The sequence below is a fragment of the Thermobia domestica genome, chromosome 7 (genome assembly GCF_964235325.1).
Source record: "Thermobia domestica chromosome 7, izTheDome1.hap1.1, whole genome shotgun sequence".
Lineage (NCBI taxonomy): Eukaryota > Metazoa > Arthropoda > Insecta > Zygentoma > Lepismatidae > Thermobia > Thermobia domestica.
The window spans coordinates 48,606,492-48,626,248 of NC_137460.1; the positions used below are offsets into that span (position 1 = coordinate 48,606,492).

General features: G+C 34.3%; 1 protein-coding gene and 1 long non-coding RNA gene across 4 annotated transcripts in view; one reads left to right on the forward strand and one right to left on the reverse strand.

Annotated features, from left to right (window-relative positions):
• Positions 1-19,757, reverse strand: part of LOC145690064 (uncharacterized) — a 1,134,032-nt gene that overhangs the window by 842,968 nt on the left and 271,307 nt on the right. The window lies entirely within an intron of this gene.
• Positions 1-19,757, forward strand: part of LOC145690066 (uncharacterized) — a 905,981-nt gene that overhangs the window by 457,089 nt on the left and 429,135 nt on the right. For both annotated transcript variants that reach the window (XR_014132149.1, XR_014132150.1), the window contains one exon: positions 2,263-2,399. This is a non-coding gene — a long non-coding RNA (uncharacterized LOC145690066). The remainder of the gene's footprint in view (positions 1-2,262; positions 2,400-19,757) is intronic.

Consider the following 19,757-nt stretch of genomic DNA (forward strand, 5'->3'; position numbering starts at 1 on the left):
TCTTTTATAAGAGAAAGAGTATCTACATATGAAGAGCAAAATCAAATTTTCATGCTACACCAATCATTTCCCTGTTAAACAAGTATAGTTTTATTTTTATATATTTTTAAAAAAGGTGTACAAATGCATGTTGAGCCTCCCTTCACCCGTGGGTAGACCCTGCGTTACACAAACATGAAATGTGTTAATGGAAGAATCAATGCAAGAATCATTTCTGCAGTCAGTTAAAAGTGAAAATGATGAAAAATATTCCAAGCCGTTGTCATATTCAGATATGAAAATTCTCCGAAATATAAATTGAAAGTACTTAGAAATAAACTTTAGATTTTTCCCATATTAACGTACAAGGTATTATGTTCCCCTTTAATAAAGACGGATTTCCCGTTTCCTACGTTGTAACACATGAAAGATACAGCGGATGGTTGAAATAGTCCCTTGGAGGCTATTACCGAACCCCCGAGAGAGATTTTTGTGATCAAACTTCCGCCCGCTTTTGTAGTTTGCAGATTCCTGTAATAGCTGACGCTAAGAAGGCACGACTCATTTGTTTTGGTTGAGCTCCGTTCGAGCAGATTCCGAGATGTTTGCATACACTTTGGAGGGAGAATTCCGTAGTATTTTTTTTTTCGCATACAGCATTGATATCGAAATTAACTTTAATATTACATAATTACTCAATTCTCAAATGTTCAATTAATAATACATGGGAGGTATAATTAAAAATTTCCAGGTACACCTACAAGATTAAGCTAAAACTTATACATTGAAGGTAATGACATAAATATAAGGCTTTATCATAAGTTATATATGAAAGAGAACTCCGAGACTCAATTCAAGAGATTCACAACAAATTTTCGAATTCATTGTGTTGTTTCAGTATACAGTCCCATACTGATTTACTCACGGAATTTTATATCATTTACTTATTGTTATCCATACAGATATTAGCTTAGTTTCTTTATTATTTATTTCTTAATTTCTTTTCACTGATAACTTACGCTTGGAACAGACCGAAGTAAATCAACTCATTATGTTAATCTGAAATGCCATATTTGATAAGTGGAGGACTGTACACCCACTTTTGGTCCACCCTGTACAATACTTAAATCGAATTACTCATTGTAAGTAGTATAAATGATAGAAGGGTGATATATATCTAGATCTAGGAATTTTAGGTACTGCATGTTTTCTTTTTTATTAAAATGCCCAAAATGGGTTAATTTCCAAAGAAAACATTAAGTAAACACTCCTAACTGTGTTTCGGTTACACCGTTTTTTTTTTTTTTTTTTATCACTTTCTTTTTCAATGCAAGCAGCTTTATGAACTACTTTTCAATGTCATCACATTTTTAGGTTTTAAAACTTTTTTGGTTCCTTCCCCACATTTTATTTCAATATTAATTAAACAAGGATCACCGAATGTGTGCGGTATCACATTACTTTCGCTTCAGTGCAGTATACAGTTAGGCGAAAATTATTGAGTAAAAAGTAAAAGGAGGTGGAAACATCAAACTAACCAATCACAGTTTCCACCAATTGGCATTGTTGAGTGAGCTTCTGTTCACACAAATATTAGTGACCAGGTGCGTTGATTGGTTGGTTGATTTGGACCGTTTAGAACCGAAAGCTATATCAGACATGGACGTTCAGCTTAAAGTGAGATCCGACGCACATAATTTTCCACAGAAAAACACAGTCAGGTCACTCGTGCAGTACTAAAACTATAATAATAATAATAATAATAATTCTGCTCTCAAGAAAATTTCCTTATAAAAGAAATCTATTTATGCATTATTAAAAGGGAACACATGGATAAGACATTCATGCACGATCAATTTATAAAATGTTCAATTTTCATGTAATATTATGCATAAGTATACCTTAGTTTATATCAATAATATGAAAGAATGAGGTATTATAATAGTATAATGTAGCATCAAGTAATTACGTAGAGAACTCTCCCTTGTTTTTCTTATTAACCATGCATAAATAACCAGCTTTTTAAAAGTAATTTTCTTGGGAACAAAATCATTTTTTTGATTTTTAGTCCGATTTTTTATTTTGTTAGTTATTTTTTAAAGTATATTTATTTTTTATTTTTTCAAAAATTTATGGCCATCTCTTAGTATTTCCGTTAACAATTAAGTACATAAGCTTCACTTTCCTTTTTTTTATTATTATCCTTCTTATTCATACGTAAATATTTACATTAAAATTACAACAATACAAAAGAGTTACTTACAACAGACCTCATTGTTGTAGGTGACAGGGAACTAGGTCTGCAGCTGAAGATATTACCCTTCTTCACGTAGGAATAATTATATCAGCAGTATATTCAAGAGGTAGCATGACATTTTACTACTGAAGCGTAACTCTGAAACCAGCAAAGTTTTCTCAAGGTAAGTCCTTGTGAGAGTTTAATTTCAAAATTTTCATGATTAATATGTTCATCTACATGAGGAACAAATATTTTAACATGTAAAAACGCCGAAAGCTTAACAACTTCGTTGATAAACATAGTGTAATGATCGTTTATTTTATAGATTCATTGGTTAAAAAAATACCTTAATTTGTTTCTGGATTATAACAGCTGATGCAGCTGAAAAATCTGGAAGTCATAATCAGTTCAAAAAAATATTTACTTTCACCAACAGAGACAAGTAAAGACTACGGATGCCACCACAAAAAGACTGCTTACTGTTTCTTTACACAAATGGTCTTGTAATGTCTTAACCTACGAGCAATTAAAATAAGACTATTTGAAGCACTGGAGTAAAACATTGGATATAGTATACGTAAGACCGTCTGAGTTCCAGAAGAAGCTGGACGCTCATACTTTTAGGGATTATTCATTGAGTATCTACGAACTTAGAAAGGGGGTAACAAACCCACTTTCATTTACTTATCCACTGATACGAAAATAAAAAAGAACGTACCTATTTGCCCTTGTACTTTATATGCTATAGCGCATTACATTATATGCAACAAGGATTTTGGTCTGCATCATGATATAAATTTAAAAATATTTAACATTTTTCGAATCGAAATCAACAAAATTTATTCTAGAAAGTAAAAATAGAATGTTAAGCACATATAATGAAGACAACTCAGTGATTTAATTTGGTAACGTATAAATATATAATATGAAGTATCCTCGCGCACAGGGGGTTCTCATGTATACTATTACCAAAACATTTTTAAAGAGAATGCATCATAATCATTATAATCATATCTTGCTATTAGAAATTACAAACTACCTCTGCTCATAAGATACAACTGTCACCTATTAGGATATTTTTAATATTAATAGTTGTTAAATGATTTAATTGGTTTTACATTACACGTTAGTACACACAGACAGACTTAATCAACGGTGTATATAAGAAGCTAGACTTAGTATCGAGTTGAAGAGTATTTAAGATAACCAAAACTGACAGATTATTGTTTAAAAAAAAAAACTGTTATAATGAAAATTTCAAATGAAACAGTAAATATCTATTCTTCGGTACTTTGTTTCCATGATGTTCGGCAGGTACTACTAAATCTTCTGCTTTCAAAGGCTCCAACCTGTCATGTTATGTCACTGTCTTGACGTACGGTACAGCATTCATGCTGTTTTATATATATATATATACATATATATATATATAAACTTATTATATCTTTATGACCGGATAGTCTTAATCTGCTCGTGTCTCGGTAAAATGTATCTGAGTACAGCTTCGATTTATTCTGACTATTATAAGAAAACAGTGTCAACTCTACATGACAAGATTTAATTATCCTTTTTAAAAATATATTCACGCAAACAAGAATTCAACGTATCAAGAGAGAAAGTAAAGATAGGAACATAAAATTCTACTGTTAACAAAATCATCATGTAGGTAACAAGGACTGACATCCGCACCTGATAAAGATCTTAAAAGAGGATAAAAATGAATCGCTAGATTGGAAAGAAGAAGAAATTGTTTTGTTGTTATAAACCACGAAATAATATATGCTACGAGAACTGGAATACATAATATTATAAAAATATCACAAACTGTGGAAAATATTAAATCTTTAATTACATTCCATGCAATGGGATCTGAAGTGAAGAATGTATCAATACCTAGTGAATTACAAAAGGGATCTACGTCTGAAGCTAGTAATTCCACTGGAAACACGGAAACAAATACAGAAGATGATAATGTAATTAAGACCAATGTACTAACAACAACCGTTGTTTCAAAACAGGAGGAAATCAAACATCTTGTCCCGACAAAAAGAAAAATGAAAGAATCAAGAGAAGAGGTGAAAGACTCAAAGAAACGAATATCTGTTAAGAAGAAAGTTGGTAAAATTGTTAGTAAGAAACGTGGAATTAAACCTTTGACCCTGAAGACCAGCGTTTCGAAACAAACTACAAAGAAAGTGGATCCAACCACTATTGAAGTTTCGAATTTCTCAGTTCTTACTCTCCCATCTGAACTATTGGAAGATATTTTGGGCTACCTCACTTGCAAAGACTTGATGAGCGTTCGCTTGGTTAATCATTATTTGCATGATTTCTGTAACGATCTGCTAAAAAGAAGATATTTTAATTTAGGATATCAAATCGTAGCAAAAATTAACTACCTCAGGAATAATATTAACAAGAAAGGAAGAAATCTTCTGTCAGACATTATGTATCGAGGTATGTGGGAGATTGTAATGTGTTACTACTTAGGAAGTAGAGTAATACTCTCGGTATGTGTAGAAGATGGTAAATTTTCATTGCAAATGGCTGAGGTATTGCTGAATATTGCTTTATTTGATGACCAGTTAAATGAAATTCTGGTGAAAGCTAACGAAGATTGTTTTCATTGGATACAGAATATAAAATTCACGGTATTAGCATTATTGTACAGAGCTTTTATTTTTGATTTTCCTCTAAAAAAGGATTGGAACATCAAGGGACTAGATGATTTTCTTATGATGTTTCAGTACAGTAAAAATAACATCACATGGGATGGACACCATTGCAAGTTGCATAGTGAATGGGAACCAACAGTTTTAGAAAACCTCAAGAAAATATTTACTAATAACTGTCCGGAGTCATCAGATCCAGGCACAGACAGGCACAATATTAGCCTAGTTATCAAAGTGAAATTTGAGAAAGACGACGTGGATATTGTTGCTGAAGCCACAACAGTTAAAAATGTTGCATTTACAGCAGACATATCTGCACCAAAGAATTCTTCCAAAAATCTTGATGTGTCAAAAGCGTGTAATTTAGATTTTACCGTGATTTTCCCCATTTGCACTTCACTTGCACTTAAAGAGAGGTGTGGAAATCTCAAATGTATATCCACCAGTTTAATATGAGTATGCCCACTCTAGTATTCTAGCATGATCATTCTAGTGACAGCGTATGATACTGTTACTGCTGGAGGATGATAGTAAAAAATAACAGTATCGGGAAATAATGGTCAATAAATTAATTATCTTGCTCAAGTTCTATTCAAAATTAGAACAACTAAGAGCTTCCTCTCTTACTTGAGATTCATTTAATTTCTTCGTTAATTTTTCTGTATTTTTTAAAAATATTATTACAAAGCCAAATATTATTATTCGCTGACATTCTAGCATTTGCTTATCGAGAGTACATGTTTTTAGTTACGCGTTAGATTGATGTGAACAAGGGCTTTCAATGTTATGCGTTTTTAATAATTATTTATGCTTAATGATAAACTGCTGAATACAGCATAGACTCAAATATCATAGTGATGATATTAAGGTAGATTATGATATTAAGATACATCAACATGTTTCTTTGAATCAAATTTAAGTTTTTAGCTGTGCAAGTGCTCAACTATTTACAATAATTCAACAAGCTATAGATTTTCTAAGTTACAAATTTAATTATTATTTTATTTTCTTATTACTGTTGCATTGTGTTCTAGTTATTACATGTAGATATTAACGAAACATAAATTAAGTAAATGCTAAATTATGTATTTCATTTGATTTCCGTCTAATTACATTATGAGTAAAATTATTTCACTATTCATCAAATAAGTAAGCTTCATGTAAAGTAATTGATAATCATTGTATATAAAGTAATTTTCATCCTGACTTTGCTTGATAAAAAGATTACCTAATACAAGATACACTCCAAAGAACGTGAATTTCCTAGTAGTTTCTTTTTTAAAAAAATGTCTTCCTGAACTGAAAATTGTTCTGAACTGAACTTCTTAATTGAAATATAATTTATTCATGAGTTCATTTTTAGCATTTTAATAACTTTATGTGCAAGAATATTATTTTTTAAAAAGATTAAAATTATGTTTATACATAATTTAAATACATAAATATTAACAAGTATATTATTTTAATTACTGTGTTTAATTGTTAATTTCTTTTGGAGAAAAACCAGTAAGCAAAGATTTCAACCATAAGTAGTTTTTGTTGCTACAACTTATGTATATATTTGTACAACTACAACTGGAATTTTGTGTATCTTTTGTACTTAATAAAAATGGCCCATAATTACTTCTATAACAGCAATAGGAGAAGTGTGCCTCCGAAAGGAATAACTTGTGCAATTATATATAGAGTGTACAAAGTTCTTATAAAGAATAGATTATTTAAAATTTGTGTTTCAATAGTACTATTTGAATTTGCTACCTCCTAAACTCAGTGACAAAACATAAATAAAATAAATACGCAAGGTAAATAAATAAAATAAATATACGCAAGGTAAACTAAAGGGACGAAATATTGGAAGATCTATATACGGTACGGTATGTAAAATAAAAGTGACTATGATTGTGACTTAAGAGTAACTCTTGAACCACCCGACTGATATCGATCAAATTTTCAACATAGATGAGGTTTGGGCCTGGAATGTTTGTTTTTTATTTCACTTTGCCGGTGCAACTTGAAAGAGGGGGAGGGATATTTAAAAATGATCGAAAATGACTTATATTAGTGTCGAACCCATAGTTTTCGGGGTTGCGGGGATGAACAGTGACACTTCTGATTCCGTATAAATTCAAATTCAGCCCCGCAATTTGAAGAAAGGGGAGGGGAAGATATGTAATGTATTCTAATATAAATAAAATAAGGAGTTTGTTTGTGTGTTTGTCTGTCTGTCTGTCTATGTGCGGCCTGGGGACCAGACGAGTGGACCGAGAGTTACCAAATTTTGGTCAGGGGTTCCCTGGCCCAGGCCCCAGATCAAGATGAAGACCTTTTTTAAAATTTCGAACCAGGGGGGTCTCAGGGGCGGCGTTTACCGGAACCGGCTTGGGAACCAGACAAATTGACCGAGAGTTACCAAATTTTAGTCACGAATATCTTGGTCCAGGCTCCAGACCAGAGTTAAACGTTTTTCTCAAATTCGAAACAGGGGATCGTTTACCGGAACATGTAAAAGTAGTACAAAATGACCGATATTAGTGTCGAATTCATAGTTTTCGCAGTCGCTGAAATCAATAGTGAAACTCCGATCGCATTAACTTCCAAATTTACGCTATTCGGCTCCGGGCCGGGTATCACCAGGGGAAAGATACCGAGACATGTAAAAGTAATCAAAAATGATCGATATTAGTGTCAAATTCATAGTTTTCGCGGTCGCTGAGATCAATGGTGATACTCCCACAGGCGTTGACTTTCAAATATAGCCCCCGTGCGAAGCATGGGTAGGCCTATATTCAACTATTTAAAAAAAAATGTATGATTGAGGATGTCTCGTAGTCGTATTGAAATGTAAGCAAACAGTTTTAAAATTCCGAACCATGAGTGAACAACTGTGGAATTGTAGCTACCCTAATTGTGTTCCAGAGGACAAACGGTTACACTATAACTTTACGTACATTACATTACATGTTTTGGAAGGGGGGGGGAAGAGCAGAGGTTGTCACCGTGCGCGGGAGCTGGTCCTCCTGTTCGCTTCTGGTGTTGACACTGATTCTTAACATTTTGATAATTTAGGACATAGAAAGCAGAAGGGCACCGCGAAGGAAACGTAGCAATGAAACTTCTAGAGTAAGAGGGAAAAACACAATCAGGTAATAGTGAAAGTGAAAATGTATAATAGGAAGTTTAACAGTGCATTAGCTCAAGAATGTAAACACAACAGGGTTAGATTCCTATTTTTAAAATAATGAAAGAAAGAATTTAAGATGGTAGATTTGCTAATAAAGTGCAAGACATTCTCTAGAATTACACTTACAAAAGGTGCGAAATCCCACCCATCATACATATTTCAATATTTTTCCTAAAGGATAAGTCATACACTCCAAGGATGTATCCAACAGGGGCACAGTTCTTTCCTCCGAGAGTTTGTTCTATACTGAGACAAAATACATTAATCAATGTGTATCTCTGCTTCTTTCGAACTCTTAACAGTGTTCTGTTAATTTAAATGATGTACTATGATTTTTGTTCGTTAAAATATTTTATTTATTTGTTATTTATTTTCCTCATTCAACGTTTGATAAACTAACCAAATACATTCTGCAGCTTCTTTGGGTGCCAACCTTGCGCCACCCATTCTTCACGTTCAATTGTGCATTAATAGAATTTAAGATTAAAAATAGCCACCATTTCTTTTACCCAACCTCGATCAAGCGCATTTCGAGCACGAGTTACAAGGAAAGACCCAAATGAAACCGGACTTTCGTTCTAAAAAAAAAATAATTTATTACATTTTTTACAAAATTCTTTCAGTCTCCTTCAAAGTATTCTCCATTAAGTGCGATTCATTTCTCCCATCTTCTTTCCCACTGTTTGAAGCACCTTTGGAACTCTGCGAAGTTCTTTTTACAGCCTCTACACCATCAAAACATTTCCCTTTTAGATTTTGTTTAATTCTCGGAAAATGTTATCACGTTGATCAAAATTTTGGATCACTTTCAACCTGTTTTTTCAAGTCCTGGCTCAAATTCAGACGAATGATTTGATTCTGTGTGAGCAGGCGAGGAACAAACTTAGCGGCAACATGTCTCATTTGCAAAACCTCACGCTGGCACGAGCTCCAACTCACTCCTACCTGTTTTGAAATATCTTCGATCATGAAACGACGATCCTCGCTGATTTTCGGGCAGATTTGTTTTATGTTTTCGTCTTTTCGAAATTATGAAGAGTACCCAGAACGAGCATGATCTTCAACACTCATCTCACCACACTTAAAGCGCCCAAACCACTCAAAAAATTGTGTGCGGTTCATAGTATCCTTCTTGAAAGCCTGTTGAAGCATTGGTAAGTTTTCGTTTCCGTTTTTTTAAGTAGGAAGCAAACATACTCCTTGTTCCTTTGAATCTGCCATAACGATTTCGCAGGCGGCATACGAGAACAGTTGAGAAAAACAATAATACGATCAAACGTTAACCTCCTACGCATACACCGCTTGGCCAACTGATCTGGAAAGGTCTCTACTAGACCCACCTAGCAGGAGAACTCTCTACTACGCCTAGGAACGGCAGCGCTCTTTCAATCCGGTTTCTTTTGGGTCCCCCCTCGTATAGCTGCTTTTGCACAAGTTTTCGGCTGATCATAGCTCCGACGTGAAGTGTTTTATACCGAAGTTCAATACCCATTTCTATACTTTTCGTCTTATCTTGATGTCATGAATCACCTCTTAAGCGTTATCAGTGTCATTTTGAAACACCATACATCGGATGTTTTTATAAGAAACAACAGGCGTCCATGGACAACAGAGTGTTAATCTTCAGGTCAAAATAAAACGATAATGTTATATACTGATATATCGTTGGGAGGTTCCTTCAACCGCTATAGGGAATCAAAAGTTTTACTATGTGGCAACGTTGCATATTAACCTGGGACCATTAGCATTGGTCTACGAATCCATCAAATAGTTACTAAGGATGGCCAGAACCGGTTCCTGGTGGAACCGGTTTTCGGGTCTGAACGGATCCGGTTCTAGAAGATCCGATTCCGGAACCGGTTTTTCGGATCCAGGTCTAGAACCGGTTTTTCGTATCCAGGTCTAAAACCGGTTTTTCGGATCCAGCTCTGGAACAGTTTCTTCGGATCCAGGTCTGGAACCGGTTCCCAAGATCCGGTTCTGGAACCGGGTTTTCGGATCCAGGTCTGGAACCGGTTTCTTAGATCCGTTTCTGGAACCGGGTTTTCGGATCCAGGTCTGGAACCGGTTCTGTAAACCGGATCTCCCAGAACCGGAACTTTGTGGCCATCCCTAATAGTTACCTCGATTTTTACGCTAATAAGTGGTGCTAGTGTCAATGTGTATAGAATTTAATTGCTATCTGGAAAGAATCGGTGAACTACTTGTTGGATTGGTAGATCTACTTTATGACATCGATTACAGCAAATGAGAACACCCATTTTATGCTGCGTTGATGCAAACAACTACGGAATGAGGCTCAAAGTCTGATAAGGTTTTTTTTCCAGTGTTACAAAATGATTAATGAAAAACTGTTTATTTGTTTGAAAAACTGTTTAGCATGTGAAAGACTTGCATTAAACGTCAACAAGAAAGTCTGCACTTGAGGGAATTCACGTCGATTAAAATTTACGTATTATTCTATCTCTCCTAGTCAGAAGAAGTTAACTCCACAGAGGTATGATGGCACTTAAGTTACGGCGAGAAACATTGATAGTCTACTCAGGGCCGCGCTGGCTCAGTGATAGAGCGCTCACGTCTATCGCGTGGGGTCCCTGGCTCGATTCCAGCTTCCGCCAAATGAGCTTTGTGGTCGACAAACATCATGTGTGTAAATATTCTCGGAGTTTTCCCATTTTCTCCCACTTTCGCCATGTCACTATTACTCATTTCATCATCATCGTCTCCCTTAACTTCAGTGTTATGATTAGGATGTTAGACTTAAAATAATAGTAATATTGGTCTGAAAACTAGAGTTCAAGAAAAAGCATTTCAAACCACTATTTGTTTACTGTGGCATATAGCTTGTGTATCATTATGATTACTTCTTTTTCTTCTTCTTTTCTTCTTCATCTTCTTCTTCTTCTTCTTCTTCTACTACTACTACTACTACTACTACTACTACTACTACTACTACTAATAATAATAATAATAATAATAATAATAATAATAATAATAATAATAATAATAATAATGTGTTATCAAGGTCAGCGGTAGCCCAGGCCGTCAAACCAATAAACGCCACTGTTTTTTGTAGAAATTTAATCAGCTGTCAATTCAGGAAGCAGAGATATTGGATAATTTTAGAAGGAGAGAATTGTTGAAAGGTTTCGTAGCACGTTTACGATAGTTCTTATAGATTGCACGATGAACAGTGTAACCCGTGCAGCAATTAAAAATAGTCTTGTACCTTATATGTAAGACAAGTGTTTCTAAATATGTTTGATTGTGTCTCAAAAAAATAGAATATGTGTTTACTCCCAAAAATGGTAGACTACTAATTGACCGATCATAGAAAATAACTGTTTACTGATCGTTGCATTTTTTTTATTTTTTTTTAAGCTTAGCATGGTAATATCCCACTGATACAAGCTTTACATATCTTTTAAATCGTGGTTAATTATTATGCAATAAGGTGCCTCATTTTCCCTGCAAAATACATGAAGCAAAACCTCGATTTCATATGCAAATTAATGTGGATTACTAGACAGATGGATGTTGACAGTTTTGGCACATTGATTGCTCTTCAAGATAAAATATTTGCATAGATGTGTACTGTTATGTATATTAAGACTTAATAGTCACACAATTATTATTACGAGACGGTAGTGATTTATCATAAAATAATCAATAAATGACCCTTAATCATGTTAACGTTGTGTCTTGTATTGTAATTGTCACTATGCTTACACCATGTGACTGGTAAATAATTATTAAGTCACCAGATGCAAGTAACATTGTAACATGAAAGAGCAATACGTTAGTTTTAAAACTCGCACAATCAAGTAAGTACGTTTTTTTTTTTTTTTTTTTTTTTTTTTTTACAGTTTTGCAACGTTATAAAATGAGCTTGAAATTCTTCAGCCTTACGTCCAACGATTGTACCGTGCATACTGAAGAAGACGGATGATTATATAAAAATTAATTAATACGAAGGGAATAGATGGATGTATAACGTAGAACAAACTGAAAGAACCTAGAGAAGATCTAAGGGTACTATGTTACTCACTACGAAAACTCGCATAGTATTTTCCATAAGTAGAAGCTTTGCTTTGTATATACTTGCACACAAACAAACTATTTGCTGAGCAAAACAATATATTCACATAAAAAAAAATTACATACGTGTTACAGTTTCGCCAACTAACACTTTGGCTTCATCAGACACTGATATTGATATTGATATTGATATTGATATTGATATTGATATTGATATTGATATTGATATTGATATTGATATTGATATTGATATTGATATTGATAGTGTCTGATGAAGCCAAAATGTTAATGGCGAAACTGTAACACGTATGTAATTTTTTTAATGTGAATAGGGTCTATATTGTTTTGCTCAGCAAATAGTTTGTTTGTGTTTCGCATAGTATGTGACTGAACCAGAAATCTATCGGATCAGAGATGAGCACTCTACCACTGAGCCACTTTGATACCTCGCAATTTCATGTTTTGCAATGGATTTGAAGAAAGAAAGATATCGTACAATCACACACACACACAAATCTATACTGGTACAGAATATTTTGTTAACGGTATATACGAAAACAGCCATCACAGAGCATCAAATTGAAAAAGTGTACTGGTTGAGAGTATTCAGGAAATTTTTTTTAAAAAAATGAACTTCTTAGACCTAAGGAACTTGTATTATCCAAGTTGAAACTTCTGAATATCTACCTAGCAACACCGTGTTAACTATTCTTTTCTTTCCTCCATCTGTTACCGAATAGCGCTTTCATCTACCGTTAGCAGCAGTAGATACTAGCTACGAAACAAAAATTTTGTTTAAAAGATCGAAAAACAACACATCATCTCAGGTTGCTATGTGAACTTCAGCGATATAGGGAATGGTATACAACAGAGCTGCACGTCTGATTATCGTGAAGGTCTTAAGGGAAGGGGTTAAGTGGTTATCGTCGGAGAAGAGAAGAGCATGAATATAAAACATATGTTTGTTGGAGAAGCAATAATGGAAAATATGATTTCAGAAGTGGAGTAGGGCTTAGTGTGCTTAGCTCTACCTAAATAGATGGAACAATTATAATCAAAGTTTTATTTAATGTTTCTCAATTCACGTGTATGCGCATCGGTAGAAACTAAAACGACTACGTTAGTAGTGGTTCTTTTCTTTACATTGAGGACAAAGAGTAGGTTCCTGTGTTACAATTCGTTGAGGAAAAGAGATTTTGTGAAAGTGTGTGAAGGTACAGGAGTTTTGAATCAACTTCCAAAGTGTAGTATATCATCACTATCATTTGTACCCTCGTTGATCTGGCGAGAAGATCATAATTTCTGGAAAAGAAAGCAAAGCTAGTGAGATCCATGCTTTAAATTAAAGCAACTAAATCAAATATCGAGGGATGGAATAATCTATTTTCCCTTCTCTTTATATATATATATATATATATATATATATATATATATATATATATATATATATATATATATATATATATATATATATATATATATATATATATATATATATACATCATAGAATGGCGATGCAAATGAAAAATTCCATTGCAAAATTCGAAGCAATTTTAAATATTATTTTATTACCAAGATGAGCTTTCCTTACAACAAAACAATATAATATAGTTTTCCTTTATGATAGAAGAGTGCCCTTTGAATCTCATGGTTGTGATAAATCTCCCCTCGAAAACCCGGCTTTTCACTTGAGGTGTGGTTCTCTGTCAGTAACACAGACCAATCGAGTATTCGTGAAGGTTATATGGTAATAGGATATTCAGAGATCATGATGGTCTATATTTCGCTGATTCACTAACATCAAAGGCAGAGACAATGTTTTATTGTCCCCTTAGGCTAGACGGAGATGACGTTTTTTTATATTTCCCCGAAATCTGGAGTTTAAGAAGAGATGTTTATGGCGTTTTCAGTTTCCTATAGTCCCTTGTTATTGCAACTTTACAGTATGTGCGTATTACTTGGTAAATGTCTTCAGTGATCGGAGATAATAGCTGACGTAAGGGTTTCGAGATATGCAAGTCTTCTGATTTTGTTCCCCTAATCTTTACAGTAATGACTCTTATTACAAAAGTTTGTTCTTAAATTCTTCTTTACAGATGTTTTAAAAAAAATAATGTTAGACATTTCCAATTGTATATTCTGCGACTGGGTTTTGATTCTCAATCTCATAAAGGTGTTATATAGACATTTGCAAGGAATATATATATATATATATATATATATATATATATATATATATATATATATATATATATATATATATATATATATATATATATATATATATATATATATATATACAAGGGCGGATTTAAGGGGGGGCTACGGGGCTGTAGCCCCCCCTTGACGCTCAGGTTTACACTGGATAAAATGGGCTTTAATTCAGCTTTACACTGGATAAAACGGCAAATTGTGGTTTAGCCCCTCCCTTGATCATATCCTGGATCCGCCACTGTATATATATATATATATATATATATATATATATATTGTATATTGTAAGGTATCTATCTACATATCTATATGTAGATAGATAGATATTAATATATAGATAGATAGATATACAGTGTCGGATCCAGGATATGATCAAGGGAGGGGCTAAACCATAGTTTGCAAACTTTATCCAGTGTAAAGCCGGATTGAAGCCCATTTTATCCAGTGTATATCTGAGCGTCAAGAGGGTCTACAGCCCCCTTGGATCCGCGCCTGTATATATATATATAGGGTGTTTCAAAACAACACCGACAACGTTTGGGAAGTGATTCCTGACCCCATTATAAGACGAAAAGTATAGACCGACCTGGGTGCACAAGTGCTTCCTTTCGGAATTATAGGCTGCCGAAAACATGAAAAAATGAAGTTCAAAGATCCATAGCTTCAAAACTATGGGGCCTATCGCAATCGGGTCAAGACTTCACTTAGGAACTAATATGTGTTTTATCCACAGTACATGTTTCAGAATCCTAAGGTACTCACGGAACAGTTTTTATGAAGGCAGTTTAGTTTGGCTACCGGCATATAATCTGAAGTACTCACTAACTACCTCTATAAAAATTGTTGCGGAAGTACCGCACTATTCTGACACATGACTATTTGAATAGTGCACATACTAGTTCCTAAATAAAGTCTTGACCCGACTCCGCTAGATCTCATGGTTTTGGAGCTATGGACCTTTAAAGTTCATTTTTTTCATATTTCCGGCAGCCTATAACTCCGAAAGGAACCATTCGTTCACCCAGGTTGGTCTATACTTTTTGTCTTAACTTGGTGTCAGGAATCACTTCCCAAACGTTGTCGGTGTTGTTTTGAAACACCCTGTATAATATTTATTTGGAAACCACAGCAGCAACAAATAAGAACAATAGTAAAAAAAATCAAGAACAGCAAAGGTAACTTAATCATCTTTCAGAGAATGAGAGAATTATAAGGAATGTTAGTTTAATGAAGGAAATAATTTCTTCGGTTGCTGCCCATTTATGTGTCATCATGAAACTTTTCAATGTAAAAGGTCCGTATTCTAGATTATGGAGTAAATAGGTAATCTACTCTTGTCGCGTAGATTAAAACAGTTCACAATCTAAAGAGTACGTAATCCTATTCCTTTATCGCACCCACAGCTGTCCATGTTCTTCTTTCTGATTTGAAACAGTTTGGTAACAGAATGAAGTTCCGAATAAAAAGCTAGAACATACTGTATGATTTGTGCTGTTCTTCAGTGCTGAATTTGTTTCCACGGTTTCTAGGTTTGTAGATCAATGATGATCCAATATTTTTTTTTTAGGTCGTAGTTTGCTGATTCTCCATTGTCCGGCTTCCTTGTTCATCATCGAAGAAATGTAGAAGTGTATTTTTTTTAAATTGGGATGGGGAATTTTCAGTTAATTAGGAAGACCGTGGATACATGAAGTTTAAGCACTTTGGTCACTTAACTTGTCCCCGTTTATTTGTACTTGTCTTTACATGTATAGCAAATAAACCCTTAATCATCCTTTGAAAAACGTTGTAATTAGTGTATGTTCAGCACCGTCCAAGATTTTTAAGCCACCGACCATCTAATTGTTGACAGCGATTATAACATACTAAGTCCATATGCACATAGACATGCTTATTTTAGCTGGTTATTCTTTATAAATACTAACGCTTATTTTTTTCGCTAAAGTCTCTGCCTCGAACGTTGTTAAAGCTGAAGGTAACTTACACTTTTGCAGAACGTCCTTCTCATACTTTCTTCAGTGATATGTTTGACGTATCCGTGAAAATGAGCTTTGTTTCTTCTGATAATTTGTCCACAAATGCATTCCATATAGGGTTAGGTATATAAGAATGCATTTCCTGTTTATGAACTTAAATGTACCGCGCCAGCACTGGTTGAATTGGTGTAAAGTTAGCTTCATACTCACAGATGTAACATGGAAATGTAGGCAACTTATAAATTTGATTTTCTACACATTGCAGGTCTGAAATAATGCGCACGAGACGAGACAGAACATTTCTGACAAAATTCGAGACGAGACATAGCTCTTCTAATAGAGAAACAAACATTTTTCTGGACGAGACTTCACGTTTACAGCATATTTTCGAGACAAGACAGCCTCAAATCTTGTCTCCTGCTAATCCTTACAGATGTGTACGCTTTATGATCTCCGGTGCGCTTTAAGTATTCATGAAATTTTGTTCTGATATGGTGTCTACATCTATAATAGAGATTTCTGTGAGGACTTGATGTTTTTGATTATAAGTTTGTAAAAAAAAATTAAAAGAAATCTTCAAGTTTTACGTCCCTCGATTATACCGACTAGGCTAAAGGAGTCGATGATGATGAGAAATGGTGGAATGAAGAACGTGGAAGGAAACGTGAGAACACCTACAAAATCCACGCACATGGTGTTTGTCCACCACAAAGTTCACTTGGCGCCAGTTCGGATCAAACCGAGGTCCCCACGAACCAGAGGTGAACGCTATACCACTGAGCCACCGCGGCCCCATATGTAAGTTGGAATTTGTAATTCTATATAATATGAAATTATCTGTCAGTTTAGCTATATATAATTGAATGGAACTATTATATGTATTTTGCAACTAATATGATTTAAAGTTTTCTTCTTCTCAACCTCAGAAGGGTTTAATCATTTGGTGCAGACATAAAGTCCAAGTCATTTATATCTCTGCCATACGAAATACGTAAAAAAGTTATCCAATAGAGGATAAATAGTTTATAAAAGTCTTGCAGCGTTTATCAACTTTTTTCTTCTTTCATAACCTCAACTGAGGTTTTATATCCTCAGGTACAGGCCTAGATCCAAGTCAACTATAGCACTCAGAAATATCTAGTGTTTCGAGTGTAGTTAACTTAAATGTAAAAATGTATGAAAATGAAGGTTGATGATAAAAGAGAACGGATGAATCTTAGTTTTTTCTACTTCTTTTCACCGTAATACATATACAAGGTATTTCAAAACAATACCGACAATGTTTGGGAGGTGATTCCTAACACCAAGATAAGACAAAAAGTATAGACCAACCTGGGTGCACAAATGCTTCCTTTCAGAGTTATAAGCTGCCGAAACCCTGAAAAATTGAACTTTAAAGGTTCATAGCTCCAAAACTATGGGGCCTGCCGTAGTCGGGTCAAGACTTCACTTAGGAACTAATATGTGCACTATCTAAAAATACATGTTGCAGAATCCTAAGGTACTCACGTAGCAATTTTTGCAGAGGAAGTTTGGCTACGGGCGTATAACTTGAAGTAATCACTAACTACCTCTATAAAAATTGTTGCGTACCGCAGAATTCTGAAACTTGGATATTAGGATAGGGCACATATTAGTTCCTAAGTGAGGTCTTGACCTGACTACGGTAGGTCCTATAGTATTGGAGCTATGGATCTTTAAAGTGCAATTTGTCATGCTTTCGGCAGCCTATAACTCCGAGAGAAGCATTTGTACACCCAATTTGGTCTATACTTTTTGCCTTATCTTGGTGTCAGGAATCACGTCCCAAACGTTGTCAGTGTTGTTTCGAAACACCTTGTATATTGTAATTAGTTTAGCAGTGACAACAAAGTTTGTAAACTAATAAACTAAGTGTGAAAACATGGTGAGATTAGTTCATCTTGTCGTTCACTTTTTAATTCACTTTGCATAATTGCTGAGTAATTCCGTTAAACGTAAATATCTACATCTATCTTTCTTTCTCTCTCTCTCTCTCTCTCTCTCTCTCTCTCTCTATATATATATATATATATATATATATATATATATATATATATATATATATATATAAAACCAGATATTCCTGGCACTTTAACCAAATTTAAATATTTTGATTTTCTTAAAGACACCTAGCTACTTCGAAACTTTGGCTCATTCAGTACTTTCTGCTATGCCTTTGCTATATGTGTTCGAAGAATGATTTCCACTCCACTTCTGATTTTCATATTCGGAAAACGAATCAAATTTGTTAATAAGAACAATGTTTATGAGACCATTCAAACTGGGCTGTGACATACAGATTTTCACAATAGATAAAAGCTGGGGAAAGATAGCGGTATAATTGGAAGTTTCAAGTAAATAATTTATTTATTTATTGCACATAGTACTTGAATCTTAGCCATATTCGTTAGAGGTACAGTTAAGGTTACTGCAAATTTCTGAAACACCTTATATAAAATGCTTAAAAATACTTTTTGTTTAGGGGTTTTGTAATGTTTATTACAGAAACATTCATTTAGCACAAACAAAATTTGCATTTGTTGATATCTCACAGTTTACACATCGTTTCGTTTATAGTGTATTATTACTTGTATTTCTCACAATTCACGCTTTTGTCTATGTAAAATAAAAATAACACAAGTACAAGATATACAGAGTAGAACTTCGAATTAGGGATTCCAAGATGTAGGGTTTTACTTTCGTATAAAGTATAATTAAAGCTCAAGGTAGTAAATCATGCGTATTTGCCGTGTATTTGGCTTTCATTATTTCCTAACGTAAATATAAATATAGTGAAAATTAGAACTAATCGCACATCAGATGTCCACCAACTATGATAGTTTGATACCGCCATTCCGTCAAATTTCTGTTAGGTAAAATGTGTTTAAGACCACAATGTCAATCGGGTGGTGAGATGATTGAATAAAAGAACTGTGACCGGCTAGCGTGTACTCTGAAATGGCAAAATGAAATTTCCCAACATGTTCTTACCCTAAAACTATTCTTAAATAGTTGAGTTGATTTTAGTTTAGCGTCCCTTTCAGCAGCGAGGATATATGAGACGTGGGCCAACTGATTAACGTGGAATCCGAACCACATGAGTTCCCGCCGGGAATCGAACCCGGGTCTCCCACACCAAAAGCGCGTACGCTAACCGCTTAACCACGAGGGAGCTTTGTTCTTAAATAAATTCAGATTGTGCATTATCCAAAGTTGTTGCTCATAAAATGTTCGTGTTGTGTATGTTGTACTTAGTTGAAAAGCAGAACAACGTGAAGAGATGTTGAAAAGTACGTATGGAGTCAAGATACAAGATACCCACTTTTAACGGTATGTTTCGCCCTAATAACGTTGCTGCTAACAATGGACCTTAATACAAATTAATCAATTGATGGCCAGTAGACCTTCTTCTTGCTGGAAAAGTATAAGTATAATCA